Raw genomic sequence first — 24,419 nt, forward strand, 5'->3', positions numbered from 1 at the left:
CATAAGCTCTATCCCTACCTCCTTCCTGAACTCTTTATCCTGGAGGAACCAGGCATTCATTCTCCATGTGTGGCGGTATGCGTGAGGGGGGCCCCTGAGCTAACCAGTACCGGGGAGTGGTCGGAAATGCCTCTGGGTAGGATACAGACGTCAACAATCAGTGAACAGCGCGGGGACAAAGATCGCATCTATGCACGCTAGGGTGTAGTGAGCTGCTTAGGTGTGTGTAAATTGGGTGCTGCATGGGTGCCATATGCGACATGCATCACAAAGCCCCAGAGACTTGTTTCGCAGTTGTTTCGCACTCGCCGCCCAAGCAGCAGATGGGGGTCCCGATGTGTCGAGGGCCGGGGCTAAGACTGCGTTAAAATCTCCCGCAGAGGGGCATAAATCGACATGAGAGTGAGGGGTGTACCGGCCAACGATCCACAAACTGTCACAGATGAACCTTGGGGGTCGTGTACCACTTGGGAAAGGACAAAGGGCAATGTACGCCTTAGAAGGATTGCAACTCCTCGCGAGCCCCTGGCAAAGCCGGAGTGCCATACCCTATTGTAGCCATACTGGGCCAAGTAGGGGCAGCAGTTACCCAAGAGGTGCGTTTCTTGGTGTATGAGGATGTCTATGTGTCTGCGTGTACCGTAAAACCGCTGTACGTTTGTGCCGATCCAACAGACCGTTGACATTCCATGACAACATGTGGAGAGAACCCAAAGGGGAAGAGTTATCTGTCATGATAGGCAGTTCCTGGTCTAGGCAGAGGACGCGGCCTTGGGTGTGCAAACGCGCTTGGGGGTCTACAGAGGCGCGTGTGATTGCTTACTGCAGGACACATCCATCCCGCCCTCCTGTAAGCTGCTTCATTCCGAGATAGCTGAAACAAAAACCAACAAAAAGCAGAACAACATACAGGGAAAAACTTTCCCCAACCCCCCCTCATCCCCACCTCCCACACCCCACCCTACACTTCAGGAACAGAAGCATCTGTCGACCACCCAGTAAACAACACCCAGTACCAGGGCGAACAACCAAACTATAACGCCTGGGAATGGGGAATCGTGGAGGACCCCTCCTCGTGAGCGGATGCATGTTTACAAAGAACATCAGGAAGTTGGAAACAGATCAGAGACAATGCACCGTCCCCGGCCACGGAGCAAGGCCCGGCGGGCAGAGACCAGCTCAAGCAGGGTCCCTCAACAGCATCGGGCTACAGGAGCGGTCTGTGTCCGGAAGGTCAATCATGAAGGGCCGGGACGCCGCACCTCCGTCATCCAGTCGGCCTGATGAACCTGAACGCCTCCCCTTCGACACTCCCTCCTCAACCTGGGGTGGCTGCTGTGTGTGACCCGGTGGGGAGTCCGAGCTAGCCCGCCTCCGGTCACGGCGCCTACGGGAGAGATTATGTGGAGGCTGAGGTGCGGAGGGAGCGGAGCGGCCTAACGTGGCCCCCACATCCCACCCGCCCATGACTTGACCCTCAGCCCGCAGAGGGCGCTCCTCTGTCGCCCAGATCCAAGCCTCCGTCGGGCTGTCAAAGAACAGTGTCTTGTTCTCAAATACCACCTTCAGACGAGCCGGGAAGAGTAGCCGATACTGAATGTTAAGGGGGTGCCGCTCGCAGTCGTGAACATTGGGAGCCCGTGACTTTGCCTTCCTCCTTGGGATTTCTTCGTTGCAGACCAGGAATTTGTGCTGACTGTGTTCATAACTTTGGTGATAACATACTTGGAGCGGGATTGCGAGGACCAGCAGGCTTTGCCCCTCGTAATCTGCCGCAGCTGGGTCCTCTTCCCGCCCCCTCCTCCCTGCAGCTCTTAACGACTCACGGCCCCCGATTCGCGGGCGCCGCTCGCAGTCGTGAACATTGGGAGCCCGTGACTTTGCCTTCCTCTTTGGGGATTTCTTTGTTGCAGAACAGGAATTTGTGCTGACTGTGGGCATAACTTTGGTGATAACATACTTGGAGCGGGACTGCGAGGACCAGCAGACTTTGCCCCTCGTAATCTGCCGCAGCTGGGTCCTCTTCCCGCCCCCTCCTCCCTGCAGCTCTTAACGACTCGCGGCCCCCGCTTCGCGGGAGCCGCTCGCAGCCGTGAACATTGGGAGCCCGTGACTTTGCCTTCCTCCTTGGGGATTTCTTTGTTGGAGACCAGGAATTTGTGCTGACTGTGGGCATAACTTTGGAGATAACATACTTGGAGCGGGACTGCGAGGACCAGCAGGCTTTGCCCCTCGTAATCTGCCGCAGCTGGGTCCTCTTCCCTCCCCCTTCCTCCCTCTATTTAGCCACACCCCCACTTGTGGTACGCGGGACATGCCCGGGCGAAGCCCGGGACAAGGGCGGGACCGTCTGTGGCCGTCCGTGGCAGGACGAGGCAGGGCTGGGCCACCCCCCTTACATCGGAGGACAGATTTGGAAAGTAAGACTGTGCTTCTTTCCGAGACTTTTATCTACCTAGGTTTAAATTGTCTTCCCTTGTGAAATACTTAATGTTATAATGCACTAACTGTTACAGCTGTCCCGCTGTTGTCCTGCCCGTTGGGTACATCTAGATTAAATCGACAGGACAATGAGCACGCGGATTCATACAGACAAGAAATCCCTGGGGGCAGGGTCGATTAGAGGGACGCTGAACCATTTTATTACGAGGGTAACATTGAGGCTAGAACGTGAAATAGCCATCACGGAACGGCGTCTATCATCTTAATTATTACACAATAGACGTTCGTCCCTGGGTCGCTTTCAGCATGTATCAACTCCACCATTAGGGAATTCGCAAAATTATATTAATGGGGACTCTAGTATTCCGCTGTTATTACAAGATCTAACTCCCCCTATAGAACTAATTAGGGACACTCCTACAAAAGTTGCCACCATCAATTTATTATCAGAAACAAAATCTGATGAAGGTTCACCCATAATTCCCCTAACGCAGGCCCCAAGAAAGAAAGCACCCAATTTAATAAGTGGACTAGGACAGCCATTGAAGTACAGAAAGCATGGGGGAAACATCCAAAATGGTAGATATGCAAAAAAACAGAAAACACTCCCGAGTGCCACACATAATGTAGGACCACCTATAGAGAAAACGAGGCAGGACGATGTTCCCCAAAATTCTATTGAGACCCAAACAATTCTAGGGGGCATAGAACATCTACTTAAATCTCTTTTCTTACCTCTAGTGGAGCGAGTTAGAAGAATGTCAGATCACTTGGGGTCGATACAAAATGCAATCTCAGTTAATACCGACTTATTGAAGGAATTATCAACCCTTAGACACACCTAGCCTATACATCCTCCATTATCATCAAGGGTGACAACTATAAATCCACCGAATAACACGAATCCCCCTATTCGCTGTGTAGAGAAAACACCGCCCTCACGGCCCGCTAATAAGGCCACCGTCACAGTCAGGGGACCTGGATTGGGTGTTACCTGTAATAAACCAGATTCCCCTAAAGCCATTCCCGCCAGGAAAATGCCTTCCCCGAAGAAAGCTAGAGCTGCCCTTCTTAAAATCGATTTGCCTCCAGAAGCGGCACCCTATTTCATGGTATTAACAGGGGTTCCGAAACTTGAGGCTGGAAAAACCGAAGGTTACCACGACTTAAAAAACAAAGTGGTATATTGGTTGAGGGAAAATAGACCACTTCCACCTAACATCAATGGCGTAATCCTTCATGTTAGAAGACTGGAATGGGTGGGGCACAGGCCAAAGGATATAATGGGGGATGTAATCATTATTAATGTCAGAGACTATAGGGTTACCAGACATATTGAGGATTGGTACACGGAGAGAGGCAGGGAGGAAATCACAACACACGACCTTCGTTATTTCTACCCCCAGTCCCTAATACCGAATAGGACAAGAGAACGGGTTTACTATGGATCAGATCTGAATTTTAATATCCCTATTTTCAGCCACCCAGAATGCAGCATATACACACAACATTAGAGTGTATTCCAGTTATACAGCATGACCCCCCAAGGTGACTTGGTCAATATAAGGGACACTGAGCAAATATCTAAGGGACACAAATCAAAAGACATTAGGAGTGAAGATCCCGATTCTTGGAATAAGCAGAGTGGGCTAATAGAAACACTGCTCTCTCCTACTCATAAGGAACAGGTCGAGAACACGTGCCCTGGAGGGGTTCCCTGTTCGAGAGTAGTAACTTTGCCTTCGGGTACTAACCAAGCATCAGATAACTTGGTAACTAGGATACTATTCTGGAACTCGGCCGGACTTCGACACAAAATGGAAAACAGCATCTGGTTGGACTTTGTCCAGAATTTTGGTATAATCTGTCTCCAGGAGACCTGGACCACTACTGAAATTCATCTGGTAGGCTTCAAAACCTATTTTTCTCCTGCCTTAGCAGCGTCCTCCGGTAAAGCCAAAGAAGGCCTAATTACTTAAATTTCCAATAGGCTAGTGGGTTTGGTAGTTTCTCCCGTAAAATTAGAAGCGAAATTCCAGATACTTACCCTCTGCTTTAATAAGACTGAAATAGTTTTTCTTGTAAATTTCTACAATAACCTTCCAGAGGGAGAGTTATTGACCACACTGTTGCAGCTGCATGATGAACTGTCTGCCCTGATAAGGGGTTCTGTAAGAGCAGCTACAATCATCTGACTTTAACCAATATCCATGTCAATCTACTAGCTCCATTCTTTGTGGGATAACGGATGAAAAGGATGACCGGATTCCCCACTTCTCACATTCTAAAATTGGAAAATTCCTAAATGATATCATATTTGATCTGGGCCTTGTCATTGCAAACGAAAGGGATCCTTTCTCTCTTCTGTACACACCGATATTTCTCGGCGGTGGCAGGCAAAGAACCATAGACTTCATCCTTATATCCAGCACACTCGAAGCGCGGGTAACAAAGTTTGAGCTCCACACAACCGCACTGAGTGATCATTCTGCCCTGAGTATTTCATTCCGTCCACTTCATAACTATAGGACGCAAAGTATAATCAGCGCCTTGAAGCAAAACACCTTAACCCTGGATAAAACGAACGGGTTTTCATTAAAATGGGAGAAAATTGATCCCCCGGAAATTACTAAGAGTTTTTAATTCAGTTTCCTCTGCAATTTTTAAGTGCTTAGACCTCTCCACTTCAGATGAGGAGGTATTAACTAATTTTAGGGCGATCTTAGATGCAATAAATAAGGAGCTTTTTGTAAAGTTGAAAAACATCCAACAGAAAAAACAAAGATGGTTCAACCATAGATGCACAGTAGCTCCCTCTACATTGAAAAAAGCCCATAACAAAACAGATAGGGTGCCCCAGGAAATAGCAAAGCTCAGGAGGGAATATAACCTGGCAATTAAGGACAGGAAAACAGAATTAAAACAGGCTCTATGGGACCAATTACACAATAGCTGCAGACAAAAAGATAGTTCTGCCTTCTGGGCAGTGGTTAAGTCCCCATACCTAATGGATAATAAAGCTGCACCAAGTATTGAGGTTGCCATTGATGAAATCACATGGATGGGGCATTTTGCAAAGATTTTTGCGAAAGGGCCAGTGAAGCCGGGTGAACAAGTAGATAGAAGTCAAGAACAATCGATATCTCCCTATCTGATTCCTCTACACATTACAATTGAAGAGGTTGTCTTGGCTCTAAAATCTAGTAAAAATAGGAACGCCCCGGGACCGGATGGGGTCTCAATAGACTTATTCAAATCTAATCTAGATCTATGGGCCCCTTTGGTGACAAGAGTACTTAAGGCAGCCTGTGAGGTGGGGCTACTGAGTTATGGTCCAAGTCAATCATGGTCCCCATTTTTAAAAAGGGGGACCGTCAGGAGGTATCCTGCTATCGCCCAATCTCACTGTTGAACTCCCTGGGAAAGGTCGCGGGCAGAGTCAAACTTGTACGCCTCCAGCAGTGGGCGGAAGATGGCGCGATCCTCTTGGACCTCCAATTCGGGTTCCGGGAAGGTTTGGGGGCGACCGAACAAGCTCTAGATTTGTCATTGCTCATAGGCAAATATGTTAGCGCAAAGGGAGGCTCCATCTACATGGTATACGTAGACTTATCTGCAGCCTTCGACTGCGTTTGCCATACTAAACTCTGGTACGTCCTATCGGAAATGGGTGTCGAAGAACCATTGCTGAACTTTCTGCGTGAACTGTATTCTAAAGCATCAGCAAGAGTGAGGTTCGGGGCACAGGGCGAACTAACGGCACCATTTGGAATAGAGAGAGGAGTTAGACAAGGATGTGTCCTGCTCCCATCCCTCTTCATGCTTTATACCAACGGACTGGAGAGGGATATGACTAATGGGAGCCGGGACCTTCCTTTAATAAACAATCGACCGATTCCTGCTCTCCTCTATGCCAATGATGCGGTGATACTCGCCAGAACGCCCCTTGAATTGCAGAAGGCACTAAATAGATATGCACAATTTATGGGCAATCTGGACCTACGTATAACCATTAAAAAAACCTTCGTTATGACGGCAGGTCCAGTGAAAAAAAGGTTAACCAATATCCATTTAGAAAAGGAGAAACTAGTCCTCACAGATCGGTACCCATACATGGGCATTATCATAGATAACAGACTCAATTGGAAACCCACTGTCGAGTCCAGAAAACTCCTCCTAATGAGAGCAACTACGGCTCTGGTTAACTTCTCGAAAAAACTAGGTAAAAGGCCCCCATTAGAACTCCTGCAGATATATAAGGCGAAATGTCAATCAGTTGCACTGTATGGGGCAGGCGTCTGGGGGTACGTAAACAACAACGCTTTGAAACCAGTGGAAAACGCTTTATTGAGGTTCCTTTTGGCAGTCTGTAAGAGTACCTCTACTTATGCATTTCACACTGAGCTGGATATTCCCTACCTTACCGACCTAGCAAAAATAGAACCACTTCTCCTATGGCATCGCATATGGTCCACGGATAAAAATGTTTTTACACAGGGGATTATTTTAGACTGTATGTCCCTCGACCACTACTACAAAATTGGCTGGTTGATATATATAAAACGTTTTCTAAGTGAGCTGGGTCTGGCACACTTAGACGAAATAAGATTGGCTAAAGAGATTACTAAACCATCTGTACAACAGTCCATAGCCATTCAAACCACATTTTCCATTCAGCCATATTTAACTTACAACTTTTCTGTATTTGAAAGATTCCTTTGGGTTAGATTCAGGCTTAATGTATTCCATCGTTTGGTCGCCTTCCCGCAGAGCAATAACTGGGCCGTAGATTTCCCTTTATGCCCATGTCATGATATGTCGGTTCAGGCAACAATCCACACTCTATTTTTCTGTAAATTCTATACTGAACATGGAAAGACCTGGCTGATTCCTATTTTACAATCCATGGGTATTAGAAGATGTCGCCCGGCCTTGCTCTACTTACAGTTTTTGGAAGTGGAGGGGATATCGAGTTACGTTGTTAATTTTTTTTAATGTATTTTTCGACATCGACCTAATTTGTAAGAAAATCTGAATTTTCCACGATATTAACACTGTATTTGCGTCACTCATTAACTGAAAACATGATCGCTGTATTGCTGTATCCAGTCATATTATATATTGAATATTTGAAGTCTCCACCCCAACCCAGGTGCCTCAGCACCCCCACTACCTACCTCCACTCCAAGGCTCAGGAGCTCGCCGTAGACCCCACCGCCTGCCAGCAGGGCCCACAGTATCAGTACAGGCACCAAATCCAACAGGGGCAAGCAGGCCTCACCACGTGGCCTCCGTAAGCTCTTCACTACTCCAGGAGCCCTGCAGCAAATGCAGGCGGCGCCCCCTTGTCAGGCCCCCACCAGGCAGTATTAGCGATGCAGCTCCAGCAGGTAAGACGCAAATACATTTTACATTTAACATGGGTAACACTTGTGTCATTCATGGTGAATGTGTTGTATTCTATAGTTACTTTAAGGGGCTTTGCGAAAGCATACTTCAGCCTTTGGCTTCTTTTACCTTTCAAACCTTCAGCCAGTTTCTTATGGCATTATCACTCACATATTGGATTAGCCCACAGGAGTAACTCTTCTCATTTATTGTCAGCATCCTTCACCTCCAATGGAATTCATGAATTGTTTTATGATCTGCAAGTGGTCCAGTAGTACTGGCGGGCGCTGACAAAGACAAGCAAACAATTCATGGTACTTCCTGTTCTTCTTATATCTGATGTTCTGCCATCTGCTTGCTGTCTTTTTCCTCCCCCTCACAATTTTTTTAAAGACCCACATTCTGCCATTGATCTTTATAAGTCCCTGCATTATGCTCACCTTTCCCTATAACATATTTATAAATAAAGTTTCTGGTGCACAACCCCCTACCCTCAGCATTTACCCATCACATTCCCTGACATATATCACATAAAAACCTGGGGATCATTTAAAGTGTGACAGTTTGTTCTCCAGCCTGCCAAATAAGCCAAGGCTTTGGCCTCAGCCCTCCTAGTGGAGTACCTTCCACCACATTTAGCGGCCCCTGCCTCCCTTGTCTTCAATACATCTTTGAGTGTGGCAGAAGCATAGAGGGAAAGCTTAATTACACCTGGGTTCAATATTTGTTTCTCTCCCAAAAGGGAGTCTGTTTCATGAAAACAACAATAATCTATGACCATGAAATGCCCCTAAGTTATATGATGAGGGGAGGACCATGAATTTGGTGGTGTTGAAAACCCACCAATTAATGGTAGTGCTCCTTTTCCACCAAACTCTAAATCAAGTACAGAGAGTCTTGCCTCTCATCCACAGCACCCTCTCTTCAATACCTCCCTCCACCAAACCATCTGAAATTTGAAATATCTGCAGATCCAATATCCTTCCCTCCCACCACTTCCACGCCCTGCCCAACAGAAGGTGCTTCTGGCAGTGGCTCTTTGGAAAATGAGTCACTGTGGCATGGAGTTCCCTTTTGGCAAGGGTCTTCAGGGACCCGCAGGTGGTTCGAAAATGGCTGCTGGCCATGTTGTGCCCATCTCCCTCTAGTATCTGGAGTCTCAGGTACTGAGGTCGAGGCAGGGGAACACCAGAGAATGTCTGGTGATGTACAGCAGAGAAAAAACGCTATTTTCCACTCATCGTAAAGAATAACCATAAGAATCTGGTATTTGAGCTAGTAACTCTAGATAACCAGTTCTCATCAAAATCCTTTCAAGAAAAAATAGCAATTCAGCATTTGAATGTGAGTGTAAATGGTCATTAGGTAGGAAAATGCAAAGATATAACATTTACTTATTTTTGTGGTCTGACAATTTAAACTCAGCATCGTAGTAGGAAAGTCTGAGTCCAGAGAATGTTTACATAAATTTGTGCACATAGGTTGCTTGGATACTGCAAAGAAGGCTTTATTTTCATTGGCCTGCTTTCACAGTTTGGAAAGAAAATGTAATCTGTTAATAGTGGGAGACAGTACAAACCATAATAATTAGGGGGTTTGCAATTTTAGCTTTTAGAATGATGCCTTTGTAAAAGCGTGATACATTTTCCACTTTAGCAATTTCCGTTTTAATTACACTTTGTTTCTTTAGCAAAGTAGCACTTTATTTTTCAATCAATAGTTTCTCTTGCTGCCTAGGTGTTAATAAATTCTTAATGAACACTCTGGCGCTTATGAATACTTTATATGTAAAACCGAGTTCGGCCCACAGGAAAATAGCCTGCCCCTTGTCGGCTTGAATGGCTAAATAAATGCAGTACAAATTAACAGTCTATGTCTCAGCATGTGTGTTTCTAGGTTTACATTTTACCCTGAAAATGTAAATGAAATGTGGTACTTTACATATGTGTGCTGGATAGAGGATTTACCCGCCTCATGTTTCTAATGGAGCAATATGTTACCTGTATTTGTATGTATGAATGGCTGTATGATGTCTAAATGTATACAACGAACATAGTCAAAAGTGTGGTGTCCCGGGCACTAGTCCCACATGCTGTGTAAATGACTACACGGTCACCATGGTATGTGGTACTGGAACTGGCCCAGGGCACGTGCGCCCGGGCCCATTTATTAACAGGGTCAACTGACCGGTGACGCCTGTGATGGGTGGGTGAATAGTGTGGGTTACAAGCAGGCGAAACACTAGAACGTGTCCAGCTGGACACTACAACCCTCCCAAACTTCAATGAAATGAAAAGAAACAAAAAAAAAGTCCAACCTATAGGAAAACAAATAAACAATACACAGCACCAAGTGAGTCTCTTCAGGCCATCTGCCAGTTAGCGCTGGAGCTTGGGACAGAGTTAAAAAAGAGGAGTGCATCTGGAGCAGTGGTGGAGTCCACTTTGGAGATCCTGCAGGTTCTCTGGTTCCAGTGGACAACAAGCCAACAGCTATTGAGGATGATCTTGGTCGATGAGGCCTTTCCTTGGAGGTGATGTATTTGATGATCTTTCCAGCACCTGACAGCTGAGCCACTTTTAGACTTGCCTTTCTTGCCTGGACTCCTTTCTCACTGGAGTTTCCTGGAAAGCCTTCGTGCCGGGCTGCCATGGGACCGTGTGGACTGTGCAGGCTTCGTGTTGGCTGCACGAATGCGTCGATAAGGAACTGCCTACAGGACCACAGCCAATGTAGCCGCAGAGAGTGGTGTCTCAGTCTGGGTTTTCTCGCCATCAGGGCTCAAGTTCTACACCTTCCTCAGGTGGTCTTTGGGTGACCGGTCTTCATCTGTGACCTCCGTGCTTCCCCCTGCATGTTATCCAGCCGCTGCTGATCACTCTTTCTGGTTGAGATTCCCCTCTCACAGTAACTCTGTTGAGGCCCTTGCCCCTGGATTGCCATATGACCGCGTGGGCTGTGCGGGCCTTTTGTAGACTCCGCTGAGGGGTTGCTGCCGGACTCCCAAAAGGGCAATGGCCAAGGCTCGTGTAACCCCAAGGGTGGATATTCCAACAGAAGGTTCCTGGTTGGCTAGCCTCGTTGAACTCAGGTTGTCTACAGTGTTGGGATCCACTCTGGTGGTGAGATGCTCCTTTGACGTCCTTGGTGATGATGCACCTGGATCATGATGACAAACACAGTAATTTTCCTTCAGTTGGGCAACAGGCAGCAATCCCTTGCCTTGTGTGACCTCATGGAGTGAGGATTACTGTAGAGACTTCGTGGCCACTTGCAGTTGTCTTCCAGCAGGTGCACATGCTGGGCGTGGTGCTATCGATGCCAAGCAACCGAGGGCACTGCAGGCTACTTTCTTCTTTATTTTTATTATTTTTCACGGTGGGCAGCAGGAGGCTTTACAGTTGCAGAATTGATGGCCCGAGTCACTTCGATGAATTGTTAGTGGCACTGCTGCATCAGGCCCTGGCAGGTTTCTTTTGTGCTGTGGCGCTTTCACCTTATGCGGCCTGTGATTTTGCACAATTATAGGTGTGAGAGACACATGTAAATTGAGTGCAGAAGGGTTGGCTTATTTCTTCAGAAGCGTCTGGCCGCCCACCTTTTGCAGTGGCGTTCGGGCCCTAGGTCGGTAAATGTATCCATAGCTAAGTGGCCCCTCTCCTCACAGGCCACAGCACAAACCTGACTGCGGACCCTCATCAGTCACTGGGGACGCAGATATGGGGCTTCCCTCGCTGCTGGTGCAGGGCTCGCTCGGTCCTGTCTTGCTTGCTGGCAGTTTCTCGCGATTGACTACCTCCCATTTAGTGCTGACTTTGGCGAGATTTTTTTGTTATGTGTGAGGGAGGCTCTAGGTGCGGGCTGCCGCGGGTCACTGTGCCGTTGGGGATGCTGAAGATGCTGTTGCGGGGGCTTTGAATGCAGGAGCGGCCTCAGCCCCAGGCTCCTTACCTCTTATTGTATAGGCCCTTCCTTGCAGAACGGGGAGGGGTTGCAACACTTGCTGGGTGCAGCGGCGGGCTGATTAAGCCTGCTGGCACTTCGGCGACTTCGCTGTCGGTAGTTTCTTTGCCCTCAGATTTCTCGCACAGGCGATACTGCTCCGGGCCTCTTACCTAACTCGCTCACATCTTGCCTTAAAGCATGACTTGCTGTCGGCGACATGTAGGTTGGCATAAGATGGACTCTTCTACTCTGTAGTGGCTGGCGGTGACGTGCGTCATGCACGGAGACGCGATGTATACGCTGTCCGCAGGCCTGCTGGCGGCCCTCTCTCACCTTAGAGGGCCTGACTGTAGCGCTGCCTACTCCTGACTATTTCTCACCCCTTATGTCCCATCGCGCATTCTGCGATTGTCTAATCAACATCTTTTATGTGTTCCTCGCACGAAACTCTGCCGCATGGGCGGCCGCTCCTTTAGGGTTTTGGGAGCCAAGTTATGGAACGAATTACCCCTTAACATTCGCTCTTTAGAGAGCTTGTCTGCCTTCCGGAAAGCTACTAAAACTCACCTATTCCCTGCCCCGTAACTTCCCTCTGCTCTACGCCTCTGGTCAGGTCTGTGACTTCATTAGCGCCGGGACGCCTCATTGCTGGGGCAGCTGTTTTGCGCTTTACCAAATAAAGAATAGAATAGAATAGAATCATACATGCCCGGATCGACCCCCTCATCGCCATTGTGGTGTCCTGGGCCCTAGGCCCACTTGCAGTGGAAATGACTACAGGGACACCATAGTATGTGGTACTGGAACTGGCCCGGGGCACGTATGCCCGGCCCTTTTATTAACAGGGTCACCTGACAGCTGACGCCTGTGATGGGTGGGTGAATAGTGTGGGTTACAAGCAGGCGAAACACTTGAATGTGTCCAGGCGGACACTACAGAAAGGTAGCAGATTACTGCAAAGGGTCAAAGGCAAAGGCAGTCAGCTTATGATCGGAGGCGTCGCTGGTGTATAAGAGCGAAAGTGGACTGTCACTGCATCAAAATGTAGTGTTTTGTAAAGAGATGGGTCTTCAGCTCTTTCATACATTTGAGTCGTGGTGCATATGGGGATGTTGTGACAGATCATAGGAGCTTAAATGGAGAAGCCTTGAGGCCTTCTTTTTTCTCTCCAATTTTTTGTCTCCAATCTGATGGATTCCTTGCAGAGGGTGTGCCAAGAGCGATGGGTGATTGTGAGTTTGTCAACCTGATAGGTGGGGCGCCATTCGTTATGGTGATAGATGATGCAGCTCGTTTTGCAGACTGTGTAACACTGATCATTACAGTGTGCATTCTTCTCATGAGTCTTCATATGCATAACTCCATACAAGATGCCTCCAGCAAAGCTGCTGAAATATCTGATCATGACTTAATAAATGCAGTGAATGGAAAGTGAGCTCAGGTAGATGCCCTTTACGTTGCCACATGAACTCAAATACACAGATAATATGTTCTGGCATTTTAATTGTAGAAGATTAAACCTAGGTTCTCATAGACTAGAACTTTATTTCATGTCTATTTCCAAAGCAAGGTGTTGTGCAGCTACTCACAAGAGTTGACCACAAAATACATAGCTATAGAACATCCCCACTCTGGCCCTCATTACGATTACCACAGTTTTCTGGGTGGTAATAACACACTTAGTAAAGACAGAGGGGGTGGTATTTATTTCCCTGGCGCAGAATTACTGTGCCTTTCTTAGTTTCACATCTTAGAATGAGGCAGAACACATTATTACAATGGTTTATCCCTAAACAAAGGTCACTATATGTTAATGTGGTCAGTCTCACTACGGAGAGAGCCGGTGTGGTAATTACAGAAAAACTCACAATCCTGGGTGTAATGCAAACTCCCATTTGTGCCTGAATCACATTTCCGGGCCACTGAGAATAAGGCTCAGGCATCCGCTGTCCCTTTATCTGTAAATGTTCCATTTAAGGATGTGTTGGTCCAGGGGGATGGAAGATTCCGAAGAAAATCAGCTGATCCTAGACTCTGGCTGTTGTGTGTTTAAATTATCTTGTCAGATGATAATTTTAAGCTTGGTATGGTCTACCATATTTTACACTTGTGATGAGGGTGCTCCTGTCCCACCTCTTGACCTGTCACACCTCCACATGTCCCAGTCAAAGGTGGGAAATCTGACTGTACGGAGGAGAGTTTTGCCTTGTAGGTGGTTATTGCTTGTGGAGGGAGGCATAGCCACATTTTCAATCCATTCTGAGGATGACCGCAGAATATTCCTCAAATAAGAGCCTGTGCGGATGGATGGCTTCTCTGTCCTCTTATAGTAGTGGGCCTGGTAACAACAGCTGGGAAACAAATATGGCAGGTGGTCCAAGGTAACATCATTAGCGTGCAGGATAACTTCCTTTCAAGGATTGTAGTCTTATACGCAGGTGATGCCCGTTGATCATGTTTTACTGAGTGTCCCCAAATATTACACCATTCAGTAGGATTCTAGGTAATGGAGATTAAGTGATGCAACACTCTGCCGGAAGTGTTAGCGCTGTAGGTATTTAGCTTCTAGGTACACAGGAACTGCAAGGTACCGCATCTTGTAAGTATTTAGCTTCCAGGTACACAGGAACTGCACGATACAACATCGTTCACCGTCCTTAGCCTCATTTCTCTACAGATTATTGTGGGAGGTTATCCTTGCATCATCTGGCAAGTTGCATGCATTGGTTTGGTGCCAATACATGTACAATGGTGGGCATACTTTTTACGAGGCTCAGCCATCACTTCAGTGGTCACAGTGACAATAAACATAACCTAAGGATGATAATAACAGTCACCATGGAAAGGAAAAACCTGTCACCTTCTTCATTGACAGTGTCATCCATGTCCAAGACTGCACTCGTGGCAAAAAGGATAGGGATATGAGTGAAGGAGCACAGGAGATGATGGTTTGAAGTTACACAGCTTGTATCGTCAGATGGAGGCTCTCTCAGATTTTCTGCAGTTTTTCAAAAGTGAAGGTAACTGTTACTCTTATATCAATTTATAATATAAGTAGTTGATTTATTTTCACTAGTTTCTAGTATCTCTATCTAGAAGGTTTCTTAACCAACCTGTTACAAACTGGGAAACATGTTCCTGTGGGAACCACTTCGAACTATTAGGGCATGAGATATTTAGGGGAGAGAACATATCTTCTCCGATAGGGTTAAGAATAGTATTTTTAGAGGCTGGCTCTGGATCAGGTTGAGCATTAAAGTCATGTTGGACCTCATCTAGGTCAAAGACGAATTCGTCAGAGGGATCTCTTGAGGAGTCGCCATCATAAGAGGGGGAAGAGGAGTCAAAATCAATCATCTTTTTTTGGTTAGCACTACTGCAAAGCGTGCCGTGAGGGACACCGTTCATATTTGTGCCGCCATGGGCACCGATCAAGGGAGTGTCCCAAGGGACATCATGTTCAAGTGAGGCGCAGTGGCCTCCCATCCAAACTGAGGTGCTAGGACCTCCCGTACTGTGAGAGGCGCTAGGGCCTGTAGTGCTTTCACAATGTTTCGTCTTTTTGGACCTCTTACCGTGTATGGAGGGGAGATCTTGTTAATCACACGGTCTCTTAGAGGACATTCCGGGACAAAATCATACAGGATTTAATCTCCTGTTCAAGAAATTTCTTAAGGGAATGGTCAATAGGCGCAGGTGAGCTTGCAGTAGCATGTCGGACATGGTGTATAAAAGATCCCAGAGGGTATTATGTGATTTGAATCAAAAAAATGAAACAATGTTATTAATAAAGATTAAGTATTATAAACTTCTCTCTTTTTTTTATATTTTAAATTTAAACTTAGAATCCAAGAAACTTCTTTTTTTTTTTATATATATTACATATGTAAGGGGGGGAAGGTAAGGTAAGTTCAGTAAGGAGGTAAGGGGACAAAGGATTGTGAATAGGGAATTAATATTCCTTCTATTGTTAATAATAAATTCGGATTTGTGGAAAAAAGGCTAGAATTGTTGAAAAAGGTCAATGCGCAAGGCACACAGAGTATCTCCGGCTGCTGAAGCAGAGCAACTGACAAGTTATGAAGGATCGCTCGAGCTCAGCCGCCGGAGAAAGAGGAAAGTCGCTTGGGAAAGGAGGCACGCAACGCGGGTGTTGCTAATGCCCCTTCCTTTAATTTGAAGCGTACTTCAGAGCCAAAGGCGAGGCGGACGAAATGGGAGCGGAGATAAGCCAAAAAAAGCGGAGAATGTCGGTAAAATAACTGCGCGAACGCGCGCTTGAGGGGGATAAAGAAAAGCTCATGTTCGGGGGGATGACCATAAATTGGAAGTCCATTAAGGGGGGGGGGGATGGAATGAGGAAAGCCAGCGCCACCCACGGGCAGAGGGTAAGGGTTTAAAACTTGGCAATAACGTTAGATAAAACAGCTATGAAAAGCGTCAAAGGGCGAAAGAAAAAGGTATAGAACCACAAGAAAATGATTTATATTGGCATGAAAACGATTTAAATTAGCATAATATTGGCATGAAAACGATTTAAATTAGCATAATATACAAAATATAAGCCTTAAGCCTAAAATAAAGGAGAAGCAAGTAGTAGTGACTTATCTGCTGGCGAGCCGCTTTTAAAAGAGGCAGATCATCTCCTGGATACATCCTTTGTTGGCTGTTGTGTAAACTCTAGAGCTTTATCCTTTATGATGTAGTGTGGCTGCTGTGAGTTGCTATTAAAGGATAATGCATAATGTCAGCCTCCGTGTCTTTAATGAAATCCAGATTCTCTGGTCATGTTAATAGGAGAATCGCAATTTATTTTCATTAATTTCACCATAATGGTACCATTCTACTTGAAATAAGACATAAATAAGATTTACTCTAATGACTGACACACTATGGTAAATATTCCGTGCTCACTGTGCCACTGGATTCAAGCTGGCCTGCCAGGTGAGGGGTGATACCCTGAAACCAGTTTCAGGATGCTTGTTTCTCCAGGGGGGACCTGTCCTGGTGGTTTGGGCTGGACCGTTCCCATAGGGATCAGGATTGAGACTGATTTGCATTCAGCTGGGATCAAACTGGGGTGGCATGGTGAGCAAAAAAATGATGTCTTAAACCCAGGTCTGTGATTGGGAGTAAACGTTTGATTTGTTCAGCATTCCGTCTATTATCTCTTCTTTTTGCTATGGTTAATATTCAACATATCAATGGTACAGTACCTTGATAAGGTCAGGGCCAAAAATCTTCTTGAGACTGGCCTTGTTCCAATGTCCTTCAGCAGGTGCTAATGCTGCACAACCCGAGACACCAATCCCCTCCCAAAATGTTTCACACAGCATTAGGCCTGGATGGAGTTTGCAAAGTTCAGCACAGACCAACATACTCTGCTGCGCTATGCGGAGTTCTGCAAGCATTAAGGGGCGCTTTAGGTTGCACTGTTCGCGCTGCTTTTTAGTGTGGAGTGTTTCTCTCAAACTGGAAAACTAAACTGCACCATGCACAGCGTAAGAGGGTGCAGCTTCTTCTGCCCCTTGAGAGGATGTTCTGCTCAACTGGCAGCTTCCTCAACATGAATGGAAGGTTTCTCAATGCTAGTGATCTGGCCAAGCCCTACTGCCCGTGTTGAGAAATCTTACCGGGAGGTGGTCTGGAGTAAGAATTTCCTTGCTCACGCTCGCCAACTTAATGTTGGTGAGCGTGGAAACAATTCTCTAGTTAAGCTAAGTTTTTCAGAACTCCGCTCGCTACACGGATCGCGGAGTGTGAAAAACGCCACCAACTCTGCGAGCGGAGCGGAATTTCACACCCCGGTCTACACAGGATCTGCATATAGCAGTTTGGAGGCTCAAGATCCTGGAATGTGTGGCAGTTGAAGACTGGTATTCTCAAACACCGCAGTAGATCCTCAAATTCGGCAGTTGATCCTTAAATCCCAGAATCCTCAAATCCTGGTATGGTTCCTCCAATCTCACTGTATGGGGCATGTGGTCTCTGCTTTAGGCTTGCCCACATGGGAACAGGACTGTCGGTGCTGGTGATAGGGGGAGAAACAGGGCAGCACACATGTGACAGCCCCAAACCTGAGTAGCATGATCATGGATGACAGGGGCAGCTAATTATGACCATGACCAGAGTTAGATTGTAGTGGGGGGTGAGAACATGTCAACACAAGAGATTTACTGAGGAAAAATAAGTCCATCTGGGACAATAAATGTTAGGAAGAGTTTCAATTTGTAAAGTGAGGTTTAGAAAGGTCACCTGAATTGCAATTGTTCCCAGAAGGGACTTTAGTGTGATCAGCCGCGATCCATGCAGGTAACAACGGTGGGGTCGCGTGAGGGGGGATTTCGAGGGACGATGCAGAGGGAAAATTAAATGAATAATTCATTTTCCCTCTGCATCGTCCCTCGAAATCCCCCCTCACGTAGCCCCAGCTCCCCACCGCTGACACCTGCACGAACCGCGGCGGATTGCGATCACAGTCACAAGTTTTAAAGGTTTAGGGTCCTTTTTGTGCATTTGATAGATGAAATGGAGAAAATAATGCTTTTGCATTAAGGGCTTTCAGAAGTATGGAATTACATTATTTTGTTATCTAGAAGGAGGCCTTAGTGGTGACCTGACGGAGCTATGAATGCAAAAAATGTCTGTAAGGGGACACTGTGAATATAGATTATAAGCCATTATAAGAGATTTTTGTTACTGAAAAGGATTGCATGTTGTCTCATTTAGAATAAGAAAATGGTTGGTGAGTCTACAAGAATATATATATTTCATGTGGACTATATTCCAGGTACTAAAAACAATGCAGCAGATGGTTTGTAAAGATTAGTCACACTCGGGAAGGAAAAAGAAAGAGAGATAGAGGATATTTGGATAGTGTCATCACTGGGAGGTCAATTTTGGAAAGGAATTGTAAGGAAGAAAAAACTAAAGATGTGGTGATAGGGGAAGTAATTTAATTCTTGAAAAGTGGATGGGTGAACAAAGCCAGAATCTGAAATTAAACCAAATTTGATATTGAGGGATAAATTGGCGGAAAAGGGTTAATGATTGTTCAGAGGAATATGGTTTATCTATTTTGCTTCTTTCTGTAACCCTCACTCTATTTTGTTTTCCCTTGACTCTATATTTTGTTCCTGAATTTGGAGTTCCACAGCACTAAGTATGAGGCCTTTTGTAGTGGTCAGGCTAATGTGACCCTTCAGGAAGCATTGACTAAATGATCCAATAGTGAGGGTTTATGGTTGTAGATCGGAGACGAGTGCTACAAGCATTGAGTACATTTTTAATGTAATGAGAATGTGACAACCTTTGATAAACCAAGAATGTTTAAATTTAACAACAAATGCAGGGGAAATGCAGAGGAATTATGAAAGAAAATGCTTGGTAATTGGATGACTGGGCATATTTCCTATTCCATGGCATTTAAACGGTGTCAGTACTTAACTGCATTGTATTCAACCATCTGAATTTTAGTGCAAAAGTACACTGACAATGTCCAGGATATACTAAATATGCTAACGTTCCAGAAGGTAACTGCTACACTTTTCAGCAATCTGCTAAATAGAGCGGAATAGCCTCACCCTAAAGTAATAAAGGCTTCTAGCCATTAAGGAGGGCTGACATTTACTCTGCAAATGCACGCAGTCACTAGGCAAGGAATAAGAGGAATTCAGTATAACCTTTTTATTTGTATTGTGTATACTAAGTCTATCTGCTTTAGAATATTACTTCAGCCTTTAAAATCAATAAGCTTAATCTTGCTTGACTTACCTTTTCGGTGCAGAAAACAGACTTTGATCTATGAAGCATAGAAGTCACCACCACACCTAGTGTTTGTTAGCAAGCTTCACAATCACTTTGAGGGACCTCAGAAGCCTTAGGGAATTTTGAACTTATGAGAATGTCTCATATCTTGAAGTAAACCTCTATTCTCAAATTCATCCCAGTTTCCTGGAACCCAAGTTTTAATTTACGATCTTTTATGTGTTCTCTCTTCTACCTTATCCAAAAGATATTTGTCAACATTCTCCGTAAAATGCTTTACAAAAACCCCACACCTTTCTAACTAAGCTGTATTTAGATAGGCCTTTAAAACTGATTAGACCTAAGGTTGATGTCTTTTCAAACTTACGTAACTAACATTAACTAGAGTTCACTGCACTCTCTTATGCATAACAGGGCGGCCAACCAGTAAGTGATAAGAGGTATGATCTGGTAATCAGTTATTTCTTTTCAAATCTGTTTTATTTTTATATGAAGAACAGAAAAAGGGTCTTTGTATACACAGCGTGAAGCCCACAACCCTATGTAGGGCCAGCCGCTTTCATTAGGGGAAGCATGGGTAAGATTACAAAAGCAAACCAATGCGGTGTTTACACAGTATGTTGCCTACAACCCGTGTTGGCCTGGCCGCGTGTTGCTTATGGTATAGCATTAAATTGCGGTAATCAGGAAAGTTCAAGACCCATAGTCACCAAGAACATTATCATAACCCGAGATGAACATAAAGAAGTAGACAAGAGGCCTACAAAAAGAAAGAGGGTAACGAACAGATAGATAGAGAGCAGCTAGAGGGTCTAAAGTCTTGGAGGGGGTAAGATTTCTGTGACGGGGGGCCAGGTTAATACAGAGGCACCAGAGATAAAAACGGACAGGGGGGATCAGGAGGAGCCAGCTGTGTTCGTCAATTCGCCTTTTAACCAGCACCTGTGCCGTGGAAAGCGAGTAGCAGGGCCATTATAATGATTCAATCAGTCTGTCCGGTGTAATCAGTTATTTCTAACACCTATTCTCTCAATAATCTATAGAGTAGTAAAAAGTCTAGTCCTGAGAAATGACCATGTTTGTTCAAGAAAAAGTATGTCCCCACAGTTTATCTGTCCATTTCCTCCAGACACCACTAAGCCCTAGATCTTGGATCATTTGTATTAGGGATCTTTCAGTTTTCAGCTAACTGCTGTTTGAGTGATGCGTTCATCTATCCAATTGATGGTAACATCCCCCACTACATAAGGGGCTTGATAGACCTCTAAGTTATCGGAGGGGCTAGTCTGGGGAGTTAGGGGTGCTTCAGTCATCTATGTTTGGTGGCCATAAAACCCAGCCAAAGTAAACAACATTTGTTGAGATTTAACTTTTGCAAAGACCCATCTATATGAATCATATGTTCTGTAACCTATTTCTAAACCTATATTCTGTATGACCACAATCTCTACTCTTTTCAAAATACAAAGCTGATATGAGCATAACTCTTTCTGTATCCACCATCTATTAAAGAGCACTTTACTTTCGGATCTAATTAGATGTATTCCTTGCAGGGACTCTAACACGTAATCTCTTGAATATTGTCTGAAGCCCTGATTGAGTTGCCACCCTGTAAACTATTTAAATCCTGAATGAAAAAGATGTCCTAATATATCTTGTAACACAATCTACTTACAAAGTAATGGTCAGTAGTTTTAATTGTTCCTTAAAGGGCATCAGCCTATCCTCGAAGAAGCTTAAGAGGCTGATTAATAACAAGGGTCTGTCCTCAATGGATTTGCAAATGCATTGTTTGGAATTCCAATTAAAAAAACTATCATTTCCAAGTCTTCCTTATGTCTAAATGTTCATCTGGTTAAGACTACCCTCTTTAATTTCTCCTTCCCATACTACTTCAGCTCACAGGTACACTCCTTTTGAACAATACACTAATCGCTGAGGCTTTCTAATCCTACTTATCAGAAGCAGCACCTCAACACCACAGCCCTACCCCAGCACAACCATCCTGCCCCAACACTATGTGCACACGATCAACTCACAATCCAAATTTTCTGACCAAACGTCCAATCCTACTTCTGCCTAAAGCTAAATCTCCTTCTTACACCTGCTCTCCCTCAGCTTTCGGATCTGAGTCAGGAAACTGCTTTAGTTTCTGTACCCAAGACCCCACTATTTCAAACTCTACATTCACCACTCGAGATGGGAAATTGTGACTAAAAAACCTGCCTCCATTCTATCAGAAGTGAAACTCTTTGTATACTCCTTTGTTTGCTTGAAGGATACAATTTACATATGTGAAAGCATTTTCATCACTCACCTAACTTTCCGTTCATCCTCCAACACCAATGATGTAAACAGAGGGTAATCCCTCAAAATAGTAAGTTTCATCATTCAGGAAGATCCATTCAACCACTATCTGAGGTTGATATAAAAAGGTAACTCTTAAAACACTCCAAGTTCCCCAGAACCTACAGAAACTCCCTCCCGTAATGGTGTCTCAAGAAAGGCTGATGATATTTTGCTCGACCAATTCAAATTGTGGAAAGGATACAGCCTTATAATCTAGATCCACTGTTCCTCACAGAGATTTGGATCTCTGACTCCTCCTAGCCAGTACTCAATGCCTTAATACGTCCAGGATATGTGATAATTTGCCACAACTGGGAGGGATAACTAGGGGGGTTGCTGTCATCCATTGTTTACTGTTTCACTGCAAAAAACTAAAAATAGCATATTCCTCCTCCTTTGAATGTGTCTCTGTTGAACTTAATACATCAGATTTGAAGCCTACAATACCTCACATCATATACCACCACCAGGAGAAAATAATCTCTAAAACAAGTACCCAGCGGGCTTCCAAATTCACAAGCTAGGCAAGACTATTACAGCTGTGTCTGATCTGTCGCTTTTTTGATCAATAAAGAAAGAAAACCCATTTGGTTTTCTTCCGTTCATCAGAAAGATTTCTAAAAATGACCTAATTGAAAGTCAACTCCCTATACCTGTGAATGGGCCTGACCACTTATTTGTACCTTTTTCTCTGTTATGCTCCATAGCCCCCACCTAGGGACAAAGAAAGTAACAAAAGGTTCGGGCCATTGACTTCAATTACATGGATCCCACTCTTCTCAAAACCATACTTGCTGTAAAACTAAAGAACTTTCCGTTTGAGTCTGATTAAACATGATAACATTTAAACTAAAATAAATAACACACTGTTTTTCAAGACATCCTATAGAAAAACATGACGACAATCACTGCAGACTCTTGAAAAGCTACAAACAAAATGCAAAGAGGTAGTAAAAACATGTTTTTGAGACCAACGCCACTTTTTTCATGTCTGAGATCAACAGGGGTAAAACAAGATTCACAGAGCTTTTTAACCTCATCTGAATGCCCTCTAATCCCTCAACCTCTGTAGATATCTCAAACACAGAAGAATACTGTGATAACATTCTCCAAATTATTTGAGGAGAAAATAAAGGATATTCAGCTGTCCCTCACACCAGCTGTAACAATTTTACCTCACGAGACACTGTCCCACAAATGTGTGAACTACTGGACCTCTTTTGAAGAGATGAATGAAACAGTCCTGGAAAACACTCTCTACTCCATCAGGCATTCATCTCTTTTTGTGGACCATATCTCAGCTTCAATTGTGAAAAGACACAACTCCATTCCTCATGCCCCATATGACACACTTAAACAACTCTTCTCTTAAGTCAAGGCATAGTTCATGACTTCCTCAAACACAGACAGGTCATCCTTTTTCTGAAAAGTCAGATGATAACCAGAAAACACTAACAACTTTTGACCTGCATACAGCCAGCAGTACTTAAAAGCTGTGTGGCAGAACAACAGAAGAAATACATAAAATAAACTAACCTCCTTGATGAGCACCAGTCAGCCTTTAGGGCTTGCCTGAGCACAGAGACAACAATTTCTATATGTGGTGGATTATGCACTGCAAATCTGGAACAATGATGAATCCTGCCTCATCAAACTTCTTGGCCTATCCTCTGAAGGTATCGGGTTTCAGAGAGCTTTACACGAGCACCAGTTGCATTACATGAGGACACATTTATTTTTGTTAGGCACAGGGAGATTAAGTGATTTGCCCAGAATCAAAGGATGTTGCACGTCTTTGCCGAGACTCGAACCCGGTTCCCCAGATTAGAGGTCAACCGCCCTTGCCGTTAGCCCAACCCCTCTCCCGATATGATACCATTAACAACACCTCCCTTTTTCATATTCATTCCAAACGGATGGGTGTCAATCGAACAATTCTGAGTCCTATCAATCAAATCGCTAATAGCATGTAAAAATGTCTAATGCAGATTTTCAACATTTAGAAATGAGTAGAAAATCATGATTTTAATAAAGGCACGGAGGCTAATATTATGCACTACCTTTTATTACCACTCAGGCAGCAGCAACAATTATTTAGAATCAGAACACACAAAAACTTCTAGAATACTGAACATGCACATCCACTCAGAACCTGCAGCCATCTTTGTCTTTTGGGTGCTCCAAACACTAGAAAACCAAAAACCAAAGTCTCTGTCCTAACAACTCCAAATCTTCTTTCTTTCCAGGACGCCAACTCTTCATAACTCCAACTCCATAGAAACAAATCTTCTTTATCCTGAATAAGAAAAAATGTAAATCATTAAATATTGGGTGGAAAAAGCGGAGAGATTATATTAGCCTCCGTGCCTTCATTAAAATCATGATTTTCTACTCATTTCTAAATGTTGAAAATCTGCATTTTACATCAAGGCCCAGAGGCCAATATTATGCATGTTCAAAGTTCCACAACAACACTAGCTAACACATTCTCCACTGGTTTAAAATAAAATCTCCTAAATGTTGACTCA

The sequence above is a fragment of the Lissotriton helveticus genome, chromosome 10 (genome assembly GCF_964261635.1).
Source record: "Lissotriton helveticus chromosome 10, aLisHel1.1, whole genome shotgun sequence".
Classification (NCBI taxonomy): Eukaryota; Metazoa; Chordata; class Amphibia; order Caudata; family Salamandridae; genus Lissotriton; species Lissotriton helveticus.